This window comes from Phoca vitulina, unplaced genomic scaffold (genome assembly GCF_004348235.1).
Source record: "Phoca vitulina isolate PV1807 unplaced genomic scaffold, GSC_HSeal_1.0 scaffold39, whole genome shotgun sequence".
Taxonomy (NCBI): Eukaryota; Metazoa; Chordata; class Mammalia; order Carnivora; family Phocidae; genus Phoca; species Phoca vitulina.
In genome coordinates, this window is record NW_022589742.1 from 5,493,832 (window position 1) to 5,511,180 (window position 17,349).

Genomic DNA, 17,349 nt, shown 5'->3' on the forward strand with positions numbered 1-17,349 from the left:
ACACAGAGCATTAGGTAAGTGTTGTCTATTATTCCTATTTGTAATGTTTGAAAGATGTCATAATACATAAAAGGAGAGAGCATGAAAAACAGCTTGGCAGTCAAATGGATGGTCTGTTAGTTACAGTTTCAAAGAATTAAGCAAAGACTGAGCTACAGTAATAAAGTGCTAATTGTCATGATTGAGGCTGGGCTCCGTGGGGGACAGAGAAGCATGAAAGCATAAAGAAGGCCTGCAGGGGGTTAAAAGTTGAGGGAAGTCCTTCTAAAGGAATTGATTACATTGTTGAGGCTTGAAAGCCACAAATGTGAGCATTACCCTGCTAAGGGACTTAGTGGAGAAATTTCTTGCATACTTTTCATTTACTTTAAGCTCATTGATACAACATCAAAATGCATTTATTATTTTCAACACAACTTTATTTGTCCACCTTGAAGTCTAAAAGTGACGTCTGCCACACCCTTGTCTCAAAATGTTTCCTAAGAGGAAATGAAAGGAAAGATGTGAAATAGAGATGTCACCACAAGAACTGACAGGCTGTCCAGGCAGAGGTAAACTATTGGAAGAACATTCAGGAAGGCCTCCATCCCTTCAGTGAAAGGACCTCAGCTGGAAACTTACTAAAAACCGTTAAGAAATGATCAAAGCAACCATGTGAACAGGATGACATTCATTTAAAAGGGGAATTACAAACACATAATCTTGAGCTGTTTGCAACAGATGAGGGTCCTGATCAAAATGCTCAAAGTGATGAGCATTCCACTGACTTCCCTGGCTCAGAGAACAGGGAACGGATTTGCAGCAAGGAAAACTAGAACCCAGCTGCTAACCTTATTCTTTATTCCTCTTGATTCCACAATTCGTGGTCCTCAAATTTAATTTATGCTTCGAAAAGAAATTGAATGAAGCAAAACCAAACCAAAACAAAAAAACAGTCCATTTTTCGAAAGCAGTGACTAGCGACTACAAAGCTAGAGGATCCAAGTCTTTGGATGTATGTGTACACAAGGGGGCATCAATGGGTATGTGTGAGAGATGTGCTTCTTCATCACACAGGCAGCATCCCATTGTTTTCCAAGAGTTGGTTTATGACTGCAAAATGTAAGTTGCCATAGAAAGAATGTTCCAGATGAAGGATGGGCTCCCAAGCCAGCCAACAAAAGCCAAATAGCCTCTTTTATGAATGCAAGAAACCCTAATTTGTAAACTTCTTGAAGGTGGGATGTTGTAATAGAAAGGACATTGCACTGGGAGTCAGGAGACCAGTATTTGAATCCTGAATCTTTACAGTACAGATGGTCATCAATTCCTTTCTTTGAAAAAGAAGCCAGGAAATCATGCATGCCCAGCTTTCTCCTCCCATTGTTTGTAAATGCGGTCAAGACCTGAAAAGAATTTAGCATAGCCTTAGTGACTGGCTGGGAGCAAGAGGTAAGTGGGAAAAAAAAAAGGGGGGGGGGCGCCTGGGTGCCTCAGTCTGTTAAGAGTCTGCCTGCCTTCGGCTCAGGTCATGATCCCAGGGTCCTGGGATCGAGCCCCGCATTGGGCTCCCTGCTCAGCAGGAAGTCTGCTTCTCCTTCTGCTCCTTCCTCCAACTCATGTGCTCTCTCCTTCTCTCAAAAATAAATAAATAAAATCTTAAAAAAAAAAAAAAAAAAGAGGGAGGTTGGCAGCTATGTCTGAGCAATACCAAAGCAATAGCAGGGTTTAAATCATGACCCCACCACTAACCAGCCCAGTGACCTTGGACTAGTCACTGAATGTTCCAAAGCTTCAATTTCCTCATGTAAAATGGGCATTATAATAGTGTCTATCTCAAAGAGTTGGATTAAGTGAGAAAAGGCATGTAAACTGCTTTAGCATAGTGCCTGGAAAATACTAATTGTCAGGACATGTTATCTATTATTACCAAATAATCCATATTATATTCTATTAATACTAATGGGAATGTTTTAATAAAAATTTTACCATATTCAAAAGGAAATAACTATACCAAATCCTTCCGTTTTGGACAGGTTGTCTGCCGAAATTTTTATCTCCCTTCAACTAGTCCCTAGGGAAATCAATCAAATAGCTATTCCCTGACAAACAGATACAGCATGATTATCTAAATAACATATCTCCCAAGATTTGATAAGCATTTTACCCTTACATGTCCCTGGGCCTTGGAAGTCTCCAAGGCTCCCAGAATTCATAGTCCTAGAATTAAGGGGTCAAAAGGACACAGATCTCACTATAAAATGTCAGGGTCAGCAAGAAATTTTAGATCAATGTTATTAGCTGATTGGTCAATTTCTAGTGTAACACCGCCCTTGGAGAGAGGTTGATATTTTCATGATTTGAAAAGAATATCAAGGGCTTCAGTTTTAAAATGGTGTCTGTTTAGCAGCCCATGATGCAGCTTTTCTAACATCTCACAAAAAGACAGAAAAAGATAAAATCACAATATCATTAAATTCTAGGAATTACACTTAACATTTGTAGAAGATCCAGGAAATGATTCCAGTAATTCCTAAACTAAACTGAAGAAAGCAACTGTGAAGCTCAACAGATAACCCCTACAATCTCCTGATAAACTGGTCCTCCTGTTATCTCCTTTTTTTTTTTTAAAGATTTTATTTATTTATTTTTGAGAGAAAGACAATAAGCACAAGTACAAGGAGGGGGAGGGGTAGAGGGAGAAGCAGGCTCCCAGCTGAGCAAGGAGCCCAATGTGGGACTCAATCCCAGGACCCTGGGGTCATGATCTGAGCCGAAGGCAGCCGCTTAACCGACTGAGCCACCCAGATGTCCCCTGTTATCTCTTTTTTTAACAATAAACAGAGGGGCAGAGAGGTGAAATAACTTGCCCAAAGTCACACAGCCACTAGATGGCAGAACCCACCTTTTCCAGTCCTGAGACATTCACTGAGTTCTAAACGATTATAATGAACTTCCAACGTGGATATCTAATGGTATCTTAAACTTAATATGACCACATTAAAAGTCCTGATCCTGCCACTCTACTCACTATGGCTGAAGCCTACTTCAGACCCAGTCTTACGTATCTCTGTAAATGGTGTCTCATCATCCATCCAGTAGACTGAGCCAAACAAACAAACAAAATGCACAAAAAAAGCTAGAACTCAGTCTTGACTCATGTTTCTTCTTCACCCTGGTCATCCAGTATGTTAGATGTTTGTGTCTGTTAGCTCTACCTTCGAAATATATCCTAAACCTGACCAGTTTTCACCATTTCTTTTTCTGTTTTCAAAGATTTTATTTATTTATTTGACACAGAGAGAGAGAGCACAAGCAGGGAGAATGGAGCAGGGAGCCCGATGTGGGGCTCGATCCCAGGACCCTGGGATCATGACCTGAGCCGAAGGCAGACACTTAACACACTGAGCCACCCAGGCACCCCAGTTTTTTCCATTTCTAATAGCTACCACACTAGTCTGAGCCACCACCATCATTTCTCTCCTGAATTATTGTGAACGCCTCCCAAATGGTCTCCCTCTACACACAGCTTTAATTATGTTTTACAAATACAAATCATATCATATTCTTCCCATGCGCATAACCCTGGAGTGATTTTCCACAGTTCTCACAAGAAAACCCAAAGTCATTAAGGGGCCTGTCGACAGGCCCATTCTATGACCTGGTTCCCAAATACGTCTCTGACTTCATCTCTCTCTCGTTAATTTTATTTAAATTCAATTAACTAACATATAGTATATTATTAGTTTTAGAGGTAGAGTTGCATAGAACACCCAGTGCTCATTTCATGACGTTCCCTCCTTAATGCCCATCACCCAGTGACCCCAACCCCCTACCCCTCTCCCCTCCAGCAACCCTTAGTTTGTTTCCTATGATTTAGAGTCTCTTATGGTTTTCTGACTTCATCTCTTCTGTTTTCCTCATTCAGCAGGTTATGGCAACACTGACCCTCTTCTGGTTTCTTTTTTTTTTTTTTTAAAGATTTTTTTTTTTTATTTATTCATTTGACAGAGATAGACACAGCGAGAGAGGGAACACAAGCAGGGGGAGTGGGAGAGGGGGAAGCAGGCCTCCCACAGAGCGAGGAGCCCGATGCGGGGCTCGATCCCAGGACCCTGGGATCATGACCTGAGCTGAAGGCAGACGCTTAACGACTGAGCCACCCAGGCGCCCCCCTCTTCTGGTTTCTTAAGCATGCCAACTTGTTCCTGCTTTGTGGGCTTTGAATATGCTATTACCTCTGCCAGGAAGTTTCTGAATCAGATCTTCACACAGTTCTTTCATTATTGACATTCAGATCAGCTCAAACTCCATCTCAAGGAATCATTCCCTGACCCCCCCATTACTTTATGACATCATCCAAATGTGTTTTCTTCAAAGGAGTTATCATTATGGAATCGTCCTGATCACTTACTTGTTTTGAGGAAATAAATGAAGACCAACCAAATAAGAAAAGGAAAGGCTATTTATTTAGAGTTTTCTATAGCAAAGATGTCAGCTACCATCCCTTGTGTTTGGCAGAGACTCAAAGGCAGAGAGAGAAATGGGAAAGCTTTATAATGGAAAAATCCAAAGGCTTTAGGTATGACCAGATTGGAGTCTGTTGGCATGGGGAAGCTGCTGGATAGTCACCTAAAGCCAGGCATCCTATGTGACTGGTGATGGGTGCATCTTTGTTTATTTTCTGGTTGGTCCTTAGTTGGAAGTGGGGGCAAAATTAGGGAAGTTGCCAGTTATTAGTCAAGTCCTGGCCATTTGGGGCCAATTATTAGAGACAGCAGTCTGACCTCCTACAAGTCTGACAGCAGGCTGGCTTTCTGGGCTGTTCATTGTAGGTAAGAAGCTGATTGCCTAGGCAAGTTGGTACATGTTATGGGTCAAAATTCTATTTTTATATATGATTGCCTGTTTGTCTACTTAGTCTTTCAATTTGCTGGTCATATATGTCTCCGAAATGGAATCTAAACTCCAGGAAAGAAGTCCCTTGTCTGTCTTCTACAATGTGGGCTCCCTAGTGACTAAAACACTGCCTGACACATAGTAGTTGATACATATTTGATAAATGAATGATTGAAAGGTCAACTGAGTGCTTAAATTCTTTACTACTGTATATTTATTGTGTGTGAAAGCTAAAAGCAGAATGAAAAGATATAAGTACAGAGATTTCTCTTTGGTCAGCATGATTGACTGATTTTATTGATATATTGATCTGATAGAACTCAAGCACACTAATTCGGTCCCAGTGGAATAAGCTCCTTACCTTTAAAATGGACACTAAATTCTATCATAAATTATTCATCAAGGCAGAAGATGTGTAGTATTAATGGCAACTCTTAACAGTAAATGGGTACTTTGGCACAGACTAGGGTAGGGCACTTTTGTCAATGGCTCTGGAAGGAGTCAAACTAGTCATGACAGGTTCATTCATAATTTGATAGACTTGAAAGAGGAAGAGAAGCCAGGCTTAAAAAAAAAGTTGCAGATAAAGAGCTGGTTATAGTAAATTTTTTTATTTTTCACATAAAGGGAGTTTAAGTACAAAAGAACAATGTAGCATTGAATGCTAGAAATGAGCCTCCTCAACTCTTAGTTCAAAATCTCCTTCGGGAGCTTCCCGTGGGAAGTCTGCAGCTGACCCCCTTACGTGGAGGGCAGGGGGAGACTGAAGAAAGAGGCAGCCACTCCAGATTGGTAGGTGGCAGTTTTAATAAGCAAAAAAACCTACATACAAGGCTTGACTTGGTTGAACACAAAACGAATCCATCTCTGTACCTGCCTGTGAAATCTTAAAAGTTGGTAGAGACACCTTAACCGGGTTCTGTTATGTATACCATCCCGATGGTCTCAACACATCACTATCTCAAGGCTATGTCCTCGGGGTAGCTTCTGGGAATGGGAAAGGCAAGTGTAATGCACATTCCCAGGACAGAGGAGTGGGTGAGAAGCCTCTGATTGCTGGGGTCCAGTTTGCAGGTCTTCGGTGGTCACATCCTCTCAATGACCTCCCCCAACATCAATTCCATCCCTGGAGTCCCCAGAGCATTTAAATATAGGTTCTCTTAGTTACTTGCTATGGCTGGTCTACACGGCTGCCTTCTTCACTGGAGCATGAATTCTTTAAGGGGAACTCCGTATAAGAACTGTGACCCATAGTTATATCCCCATCCCCTAGCACAGGGTAAGTATTCAGTCTATGTTTCTAAGAGCAAGAAATGAATACTGCTCACACTCTGTGTGGTATAGCCATTCCCAGCACAGTTCTATGAGGCTCCCCGCTCAGGTCCATCAGGATAAGCTGGTAAAAGAAGGGAAAGATCCCAGAGAACATCTTTCTGTCCTATCAGCTAATATCATAGGACAGCATTTGCTGTGATTTTTCAGAGGTGCTGAATGTGGCTTCACAGCTTCAGTAGAAGGATTGGGCCTAGAAGCCAGGGCTAAGATGATTTCAATGATGTCTCTTTGGAAAGTTTTGGGAATAGATGAAATGGTGTAATACTTTAGCCTTGTGAAGGAGGCTGCTTTTCTTCTAGAACTCCTAGCTTTTTAAAACATTATTTCAGTTAATGGGACTAAAGAAGGTTCACAATTTCAAAGCCTTTTGGTTTAGATATAATTTAGTGAAATGCTTCTGAGGGACAATTTGTCAAAGTATACCGAAAGCTCTAAGAACCCGACATAGCACTTTTAGGAGTTGATCCCAAGAAAATAAAAAAATAACATATGGCCTCTATATGATGGAATACTAGACAACTGTTCAAATTCTTGCTTTGAGGGAATATTTAAGCATATGAACATATGTTCATGCTGTGGTGCTAAGTGTTAAAAAGCTAAAGGATGGCATGTAAATTTCAGATGTATTAAGAATATTGATAGCTGCAAGTTTCCAAGGCAGCCACAGGGAGAGGAAAGAAAAGAATGTGAAAGGAATGAATGAAGAAAGGAAAAGCACGACCGTGTCAGACGTGCACGGCTCAGAGGCCGCTTGCGAGTCCGCCATGCTTTTCTCTCCTGAACTAAGGACTCCAGCCCGCAGCCTATCAGCTTGGTCTGTAATGCCACCTTAGTCATGTTAACATGGGCATCGCCAAGCGAGCAGCCCTATCTCAGCATGCTGTGTTCCCTGGCCAGAGACTAAGGTGGCATTACAGATTCGGAAGCCAAGTATCTATTGAGTTGTTTTAAAGTGCTCATTTAGTTTAGACTGCAGTGATTTATAAAATGTGCCATCACACAATAGCGGTCCATTCATTTCCAAAATACCCATGCATTAATGGGCATTAATGAATTGCAGGATGGTAAGCAGTGTGGAATATGGTTACATGTGGGCCTGCTCTTGTAGTCTTACATCCATCTAGTCACAAAATACACTCTAATTTCATTGCTGAAACCAAGCTGATAGGATATGGTAATAAGCTGACATAATTAATGGACATACTAGCTTAAAAATTGTATCAAATAGATTCCTTATGATGAAATGGCATAATTATTGCATCAAAGGCCAACAATCTCTCACTAAAACAAATTACTTTGGGGGGCATAATTCACTGATGATTAAATAACAATCAATGTGGAAATATGTAACAGTGTCTATAAAAGACATTTTACTGGTGATATGTATGTTGCAAAGTCTATTGGCTCAGGGCAGATGCTCTGTAATAATTGGAATTTTTTATCTTCTACAGTGAATATTTTCTAGGTAATCTATGAAATTAGATCTGAATTTTAAATACACATAATGAATTTATAGTTGCTTCAGCTTGACTACCAAAAATAAGTTCCTGATCTTAAAAAAAGATGTGTTTTTACTACCCAAGGTCCCTTATACGCCAAAACACAGCATAAGCATTTGTAAATAGCAGATAAGGGAGGGTTTTCAGATCATGATGATAAAAAGCCACACTTCTGTAGAAGAGATAAAGTACTGGATGATTGGGGTGAGGGAGAAAGTCCCTAAAAGAGCTATATGTATGAACCTTGCAAGGAAAAAAAATCAAGGAAATGACAGTTTTCCTGGCAGAATGACCTTCAAGGCCAGAGAGTAAAGGTGTTCTATAGGAGTCTATAAGCCATATAGTTTGAGAAAATAATGGATGCAAAAGAAGAATCTAGTCAGTTCAGAAATAATATGGGGGGGGGTGCCTGGGTGGCTCAGTCAGTTAAGCATCCGACTCTTGATTTTGGCTCAGGTCATGATCTCAGGGTCGTGATATTAAGATTCTCTCCTTCTCCCTCTGCCCATCCCTCTCTCCCTAATAAAAAAAGAGAGAGAGAGAGAGAGAAAGAATATGGGGGGGGGTCATCCTGAAAATTAACTGTATATTGATGGTTGTATATTTCTAGAAAAAGGATAATAATTCGTTTTCTTCAAGACTGAATGGAAAGAGTGCTCATTGGAGGCTGGAGAGACAACAAAGGAAGAGACTTTACTATTTACCGAGACACTCCTGTGTCCTAGGCACACCGTGAAGCCTCTTCACACAAGCTCACCATTCTAAGTAAAAAGTATGATAAAATAATTTCCTGGTAAGCAGAAAAATAGCATGCTTTCTCAGAGCAAATCAATTTAGACCAGCCAAACCAATTGGACCTGAAAAAAGATTTTGAATAGGCAAATACTCTGAGAGCACCTATCTGAAAGCCAAAAGAAATTTGAGACATTTTGTTAATTTTTCTTAATCCAATTAGTTTACAATTATTTATAGATACCCTGCAATTTGTCTTGTCCCAGAAAGACAACCAAATTTTATTTTTATTTTTTTATTATTTTAATTCCAGTATAGTTAGCATACATTGTAATATTAGTTTCAGGTGTACAATATAGTGACTCAACGCTTCCATACATCATCCGGTGCTCATCACGAGTGCACTCCTTAATCCCCATCACCTATTTTACCCGTCCTCCCACCTCCTCCCCTCTGGTAACCATCATATGGTTCTCTAGAATTAAGAGTCTGTTTCTTGGTTTGTCTCTCTCTCTTTTTTTCCCTTTTCTCATTTGTTTTGTTTCTTAAATTCCACCTATGAGTGAAGTTGTGTGGTATGTGTCTTTCTCTGACTGGCTTATTTCACTTAGCATTATACCCTCTAGCTCCATCCATATCATTGCAAATGGCAAGACTGCATTCTTTTTATGGCTGAATAATATTCCACTGTATAAATATACCACCTCTTCTTTATCCATTCATCTGTTAATGGATTCTTGGGCTGCTTCCATAATTTGGTTATAAATAATGCTTCTATAATCATAGGGGTGCATGTGTCCCCTCAAATTAGTGTTTTTGTATTTTGTGGGTAAATACCCAGTAGTGCAATTACTAGATTGTACTCCATACTGTTTTCCACAGTGGCTGCATCAGTTTGCATTCCCACCAACACTGCAGGTGGGTTCCTTTTTTCTACACCTTCACCAACACCTGTTGTTTCTTGTGTTGTTGATTTTAGCCATTCTGACAGCTGTGAGGTGATTCTTCATTGTGGTTTTGATTTGCGCTTCCCTGATGATCAGTGATGTTGAGCATCTTTTCGTGTGTCTGGTGGCCATCTGGATGTCTTCTTTGGAGAGATGTCTGTTCAGGTCCTCTGCTCAGTTTTTAATTGGATTACTCATTTTCTGGTGTTAAGTTTTATAAGTTCTTTATATGCTTAAGACAACCAAATTTTAAAGCAAGGCAACGATAATGATGAGGATGGGGAAGAGGAGAATGATAATATCATCTCATATTTTGTTTTATGATACAGATGATGAAACACATCCCTATTGGTTATTTTGCCTAATCCCCAAAGATACATCTTGGTGTCTGATGTCACTTCTTCACCCAGCTGTCCAAGGCTGCTAAGGCAGTCACCTTGTACAGGTATATGTAATCTGATAGCATCTCAGCTCAGCAGCACCTGCCCCTGTACCGTGAGCCTCTTGCTTTCTGCAGTGGAGTATCTCCGATGCTGCAGCACAAGACATCTGCCCCCACATATGCATAATGGGAAATATGAGAGGGTTAACATCTCATGGGGAGAGCGGCTACATTTCACAGACAGAAATACATGAGGCCCAGTTAAATTTGAATTTCTGATAAACCAGGAATAACTATTTAGGATAAGTATGTTCCATATAATATTTGGGACATACTTATATGAAAAAACAGTTGTTTATCTGAAATTCAAATTTAAGTGGGGGTCCTATAGTTTATATGCCCGTCTTACCTGTGGGGTAGCACTTGGCTGGTGCAAGGATAGAACCCCCATCCCTGGTGGGATGAAGCTACACTTGCTCACAAGCATAACCAGCTCAATGTCATATGCATGCATTATTTTTCCCTCTTTTCCCATTTAACCCTCATTGAATGCCCATTCTTTTCCCTCTTTTCCCGTTTAACCCTCATTGAATGCCCATTCTTTTTCCCTCTTTCTCCAAATAAACTGTCTGCATGAAAGCCTTCCTCTCATACTCTTTTTTTTTTTTTTTTTTCTGGAAGAACTCAGGCTAAAAAGGTACTGGCAAATTATATGGAATTATTGTAACGTTAGAGCTAGAAGGAACCACTTTATAAATGTGAAAACTCATTTCTATAAAGTTCAGTTGCATTGCCTAAGGTCACACTGCTCAGTAGAGGAAGATCTGAAACTTAAACTGGGTGTCCTGACTTCCATTCAATGTCCTTCAACTAGAAGACTATATGCTTATGTTTATTGCACACTGCGGGCTTTTTTGAACATATTTTTAAACAAGATTGATTTATTTATTTGAGGAGGGGGAAGGGCAGAGGGAGACACTCTCCAAGCAGACTCCCCACTGAGCCCAACTTGGGGCTCGATGAGGGGCTCTATCCCACGACCCATGAGATCATGACCTGAGCTAAAACCAAGAGTTAGTCACTCAACCGACTGAGTCACCCAGTGCCCCGGCACACTACTGTTTCTAAGAAAAATCAATTTAATATTTCTGTAAATGTGGCATAGTAACACCATTAATAATGAAAAGCACAGATGCTTTTATTTTCTACCAAAAAACAAAAAACAAAAAACAAACAACTCTCCAAACCCACCGAACAAAAGAACTGACATTGGCAAGTAGAAATTTATTATACCAAACATCTTTCTACACATCTATAGCAAGATACCAATACATGGACTAAGAAAATTTTATAGTGGGGCACCTGGGTGGCTCAGTCACTAAGTGTCTGCCTTCGGCTCAGGTCATGATCCCAGGGCCCTGGGATCGAGCATCCTGGGATCCAGCCCCACCTGCTCAGTGGGGAGCCTGCTTCTCCCTCTCTAGCTCCCCACTGCTTGTGTTCCCTCTCTCGCTGCCTCTCTCTCTGTTAAATAAATAAATAAAATCTTTAAAAAAAAGAAAAAGAAAATTCTATAGTATATATATAAAATGTAATTGCATTTCATTTTATAAGTATAATTTTACTTGAACTTAAAAGGAAAAGAAACGGAAGAAAATGTTTTACTTCAGATACATGCTTCTTTACTACAAGAGATAGTATTTCTTAAAATATCCCTCTAAGAGTGATAAAATAGATCATAACCCTACGAAGAAATTGGAGTCATTATTAGTTTTAATTAAATGTTTCCTTTTTGTATAGTATTCATTGATTGTTCACTGCAAAAGATGAGGGCATTAGCTCTCTTACATTTTTTCCCATCTCCTTGGCTCCCCACCTCCCAGTTTTTGTGAATTATGTTATTAATTTTACATTGCCAAGTTTTCTAATATGTACATCTTATTTCATGACAATCATTTCCACATTTGTTTTGTTATTAGTTCTAGGTTTCAATGGACTCAAATCTAACTGACCCTCCCCCCATCCACCCCCTTCTCCATTTCTAAGGTCCTTATTTTGAACCATCTCTTAATTAGCTACAGATTTCTTCATGAAACAAAAATTTTATTTGCTTGCTTGTTTTAAAGAAGAGCTTTTGGATTCTGAGGGGTTTTTTTTGTTTTGTTTTTTTTTAGTTCTTTCGACTTTTGAGAATGTCTGCTTTCTGTCCCTGTATTTGAATGATATTTTTTTTGATATAATATTCTTGAGTCTCATCTTCTTTCCCTTGGGAACTTAGAAGTATGTTTTCATGATCTTTGGAAATCGTGTCGGAAAACACAGTAGGCAATCGGATTTATTCATTTCATAGGTGATTTGCTTTTCTGGCCTGGATACCTATAAAATTATTTTTTTTTTATTCTAGAAATCCGATAACTGAACTAGGATAAATCTTTAAGCATCTTGTATGAAAATTTTATACAACAGTCTGTGTATTTCAGTCTACAGATAAGACATTATACTTTTTATATGTTTACTTGTTTATTCACTGTTTCCCTTAGGAGAAGGTAAGCTTCATGAATCCAGGAGCCTTTGACCTACTAGCTATCGTTATGATTCCCCAGCCTCTAGAATGGGGCCTGGCATATTGTAGGTACTTAATAGTTATTGAATGAACACTTTTGAATGAATGATTTTTCTTATTTCAGATAACTTCTCTTGAAATATATTTTTCTGCTAATTTTCAGTGCCAGTTTGCTGTTCACTTATAGGAGCACGAGCTATGACTTAAGTATCTGTAGGCTAATGTTTTATGGTTTCATTTTCTAAAGGTTTTCTGCAGCTAGAATGTATCTGGAATAAGGAATGGAGTAGAGGCCCACATTTGCATTTTCACAAACAGCTGGCCATTCGATCCAGAGCATATCTCTTATATATTATCTATCATATCTATTACATAATCATTCTTTTCCCCACTTACGTTTCAAGCCATCCTTAAATATAAGCAACCTTCACATGGATTTGGGCCCATTTCTGAGCTCCCCAGTTTATTCTGTTAAATGGATGATTTTCTTCCATCCTGAACTCTTTGAAATATATTTCCATGTAATTTGTACATACCGTCTCTGCCCTCCGTATCTATTGGCTCCTTTCTTAGCATGCTGATCGCTTTCTTTTTGTCACCCACGTTCATGGACATTATCGCAAGCCTTTGCAAAGATGGGTTGCCTATTCTGCTATTCCAGTATTTGAGCTGTTCTCTTTCTGGATTCAGGTTCTCATGAAATTGTTTTAAAATGCAAAATGCTTGTGAGAAATTTTCTTTCATTCCTTAGATTGTTTTCATCTAGATTGAAAGCTTTGGTTTCCACATGCTAGCTCCACCTTTTTTTGTTTGTTTGTTTTGACAGAAGAATGCCTATTATGGTCCATTGACCTATTTGTCCCATGATTTCTGTTCACCTTGTTCATTCCTAAGTGGCTCTATTTAGAATTCTCCTACAGTATTAGGATTAGGCTTTTTGATTTCTTTCCTGTCGAATCTGGACCTGCATTGCTGTCCTTTCAAGCACCAGTTTGAGAGCTAGGCTTTGGTATTTTACCCCCTTTTCTGTACCAGGAGGACATGGGGAGAGTGAGGAATACAAGTGAGGCAAAACTGACATGCTCCTGGGGTGGAATCCCTGGATTTTTAATTCTTTTAGATTTTTGTGTCTGTTGGTTTAATATTTAGTACAGGATTCACTCTACATAGTTGGGAGGTATTTCATATTCTCAACATAAGCTATTTTGGGGTTCCAATCATAAGCCCAATTTAGGGCAACTGTCAACTGTCTTTCACTTTCCCCATTTTGCCTGTTTCTCCCCAGCAGTCATGTTTTTTTGCTTTTTACTATATCCTAGTCAAAAGAGGGATGAGATAGGGATATCTTCTGAGTAATCTTTTCTTTCTTTCTTTCTTTCTTTTTTAAAGATTTTATTTATTTATTTGACAGAGAGAGACAGAGAGGGAACACAAGCAGGGGGAGTGGGAGAGGGAGAAGCAGGCTCCTGGCTGAGCAGGGAGCCTGAGGTGGGGCTTGATCCCAGGACCCCGGGATCATGACCTGAGCCAAAGGCAGACGCCTAATGACTGAGCCACCCAGGCACCCCCGAGTAATCTTTTCTTGTCCAAATTTTGGGAAATTGAGAAGTTTTAGAATTTTACAGTGTTACGTGGAAGTCCCCTATACTACCTTTTTCAGAATAATTACAGAATGCCATGGATAACTGCACCTTTTGAAAGTAAAACACAATGCTTGTTTATTTTCTAATTGACTCAATTGAAACGTATTAGTGGACATCATTGGGCTCTGTAATGATTAACAAAAATCTTTCTTAAAATCTTAGCAGCTGTGTTGGGTGGCAGGTGAGGGGGTGGGTGAAATAGGTGAAGGGCATGAAGAGTACACATCATGATGAGCACTGAGTAATGTATAGAGAGCACTGAATCACTATATCGTACACCCAAAACTAATGTAACACTCTGCTATCTATACTGGAATTAAAATAAGAAACTGAATAAAAAAATCCTAGCAACTATGTTAAAATTTAATACAGGAAATTTTTTACTTGAATAGAAATCCACTGGCATCATTATTCACAATCAGAGACTTAAATCAATCTATTCAATAAGGGAGAACTGGTTAATTGCTATTGAATGGTCATGACTAGTTATAATATTTTGCGGAGGAGGGGTTAATATTTTATTCTAACCTGCAGCTTTCTCCTAGGCCATATTTACCAAACTGATAAAATCAAATGGATGCAAAATGAAAAGGAATACTCAATTCAGAAGAGCAAAAATATCTAAATTTACTTAGACTAGTTCGATAAATAAAAGTGTGTTTTATTGCTCTAGTATATTTAATTTTGTTCCCTTTTATTAATTTCTGATATAGGAGATCACTAGTGACCATTATATTTCTCAACTGTTCAATATATCAAATAAAAATCCAGAGCCATGTCCAACTTTCACTGCTTTCTGGAAAATGATATTGAACCACTGATACATATATGAAGGAAGTACGGAGGTATGCAAATTCTAACTTTAAGAGTGGTCAATGTTAAGACATTTTAACACTCTCAAAACAGTTCTTCATGAAATTCAGGATCTTTTTTTTGTGTTTATTCTAGCACTGGCCTCTTGACTATTTTCTCTCTTAGCCTGTACTGACATCAGGAACAATTCAATTGATTAGTCAATCATGTCCAGCCAATGGCCAATATAAAATCAGAACATTTGAGAGCTGGCAGGGTCTTTAGAAACCAGCTAATCCTATTCGCCCTGTTAGAGATGAAAAAACAGAGGCCAAAGGTGGAAAAAGTAATAGCTCAGTTATGGCATAGTGCAAGATCCAGAATCAGAATCAGGACCTTCTGATTCTCAGATTTTGCATTCTTTCCCCTGTGATTCACCACCTCCTGAATTTGATTAGTAATTTTCTGGTTTGTTTGTGTCTTTATTTGAACTAAATTATAAAACCTTTTCTAGAATTGAATTAGCCAAGCAATGATTTTGACATCATGTGGATAGAGTCATTATTTAGCAAATACTTAGCATTTATGAGGTTTGTCTACGGCATGCCCCACCCCCCCACCCCGCCCCATCCCCCTTGGTCCTTTTGCTCTGTGCTGGTCCTTCTCTACTGATTTTTATTCTTTCAGAGACAACAAAGACTTGCTTTCAGCAGGCTTTTTAATAGCCCCAATAAAGTTTTACCGGTGATAGCTCCCAGGACATTTGCTTTTTAACAGATGCCGGGCATTCAATTCACTCTCACAGAGAAGGTTTCTCTGAGGCATCTTAACACTTATTCTCACATCCACCAACCCCTACCACATCCAGGGCAATATCTACTCTTCCCATCAAAGGCAATGACCAAGTACTTATTTGTCCCTCCACCTGTCGGCAAACATGGATTGTGTGCTTGCCCTCTACCATGCACGGAGCCAGTTACCAGCGACAGGACGAGAAACGAGGTCCAGTGCCTGTCCTCAAAGCATTCACTGTCTAGGTCTCCAACAACAAAAATACTGTTTGCCACAAAAATAAATACAAGGAAACAGTGCTTCATCTTGAAAAGTTTTTCATTTCCTGGTTTTGAAACAAATGTAACAATGGGCCCTTAATTAGTTCTCTAGGATCAAAAGTGTTACTCGACAATATCTTTGCTCTGTGGATTGAAGAGCAATATTTTACACCATGACCTCATTAAAACTACCGTGGTTTCTATAAATAAAAGCCCTTGGATGATTAGTATGAGAACTGACATTCGCATTATTCATTAAAAAAACAAAAGGCAGTTGTTGCTACAAGTGCGTCTGCAGCACAGATATATTGATTTGTTCATTTCCTTTGGGGGGGGGGGACAAAAAGGGATACACGAACTACACCATCCTAACTGTTTTTCATAATGAATACCTGTGGTTAGGGAAATAATTTAGGAGGAACTGAAATGTCCACTAGATGTTCTCCTCTCATCAAGGTATTATCCAGTACATTATTTCTCAGTGCCAGGAGGGTAAACATAAAGGATCACATTTTCAAATAGCTTAGCTAATGTTAAGACATATCAATCTTCATGTGTGAAATGAGTACAGTAATTGTTTGGGTGTATGACAGCAGATGCATGAAAATATAGATACACATTTGTGGTATGGATTTAAGATGGATGTTAGAAAATTTAGCAGAACCTTACACATTTCCATTAACCATTTGAAAAACATGCGGACTTATATCCCCCACAAAGAAACACCAGCACTAAGATAGAGTGGAGATTTTATATATTAACCTGTAAACATCTATAGGATTTTCACATTGTTTCAGAATTCCTTCCCAAACTGATGAATATTAAAGCTTAGCCATATTTATGGATATGTTAGGTACAAGTAGATGACTATATACAGAGAGTGAAAAGTTCAGAAATGCTGAGCTACGAGCAGCAGTGGCAGGTAACATGGGATATGCACAATAGAGGAGAAAAGACTTGGAAGGGACACACAGTTGGCTTCTAATATCTGAAAGGGTGATTAAGACAACAAGCAGTGTACTGATTCTACATAGATCCTGAGGGCAGAACAGATCAAAAAGGTTTTGTTACAGAGATCGGAGCAGTTTGATAAAAGGAAGGGTCAAAGAAGTTTCTACCAATCAGAGGTGTCTGAAAATGGAGTGTAAAGCAATCTCTCTCCTGGATCAGAAGTGGTCAAGCAAAAAGACAGGTTGGCTAATCATCAAGTTTGCTGCATAATGCGTTAATATTTTTTGATGTTTTGTGCTTTTAAAAATTATTAATCAATGTTATATGTCAATTATACTTCATTATGTGTCAATTATGCTTCATTAAAAATAAAATAAAGTTGGTGAACTAAAAAATATATTAATATATTGTGTAGTTGCTTGTTATGCTGGCTGCAATTTTTTGTTATTGAAATAGATGTCTTTGCAAGAGTCATTGAGTATTACTTATAAATTTTAGTTGCAAATAACAAACAAATTCCAAGCAGTTAAATAAAGAAAGGAAAATGTGAGGGGACCAGTATAATATAAATGTGT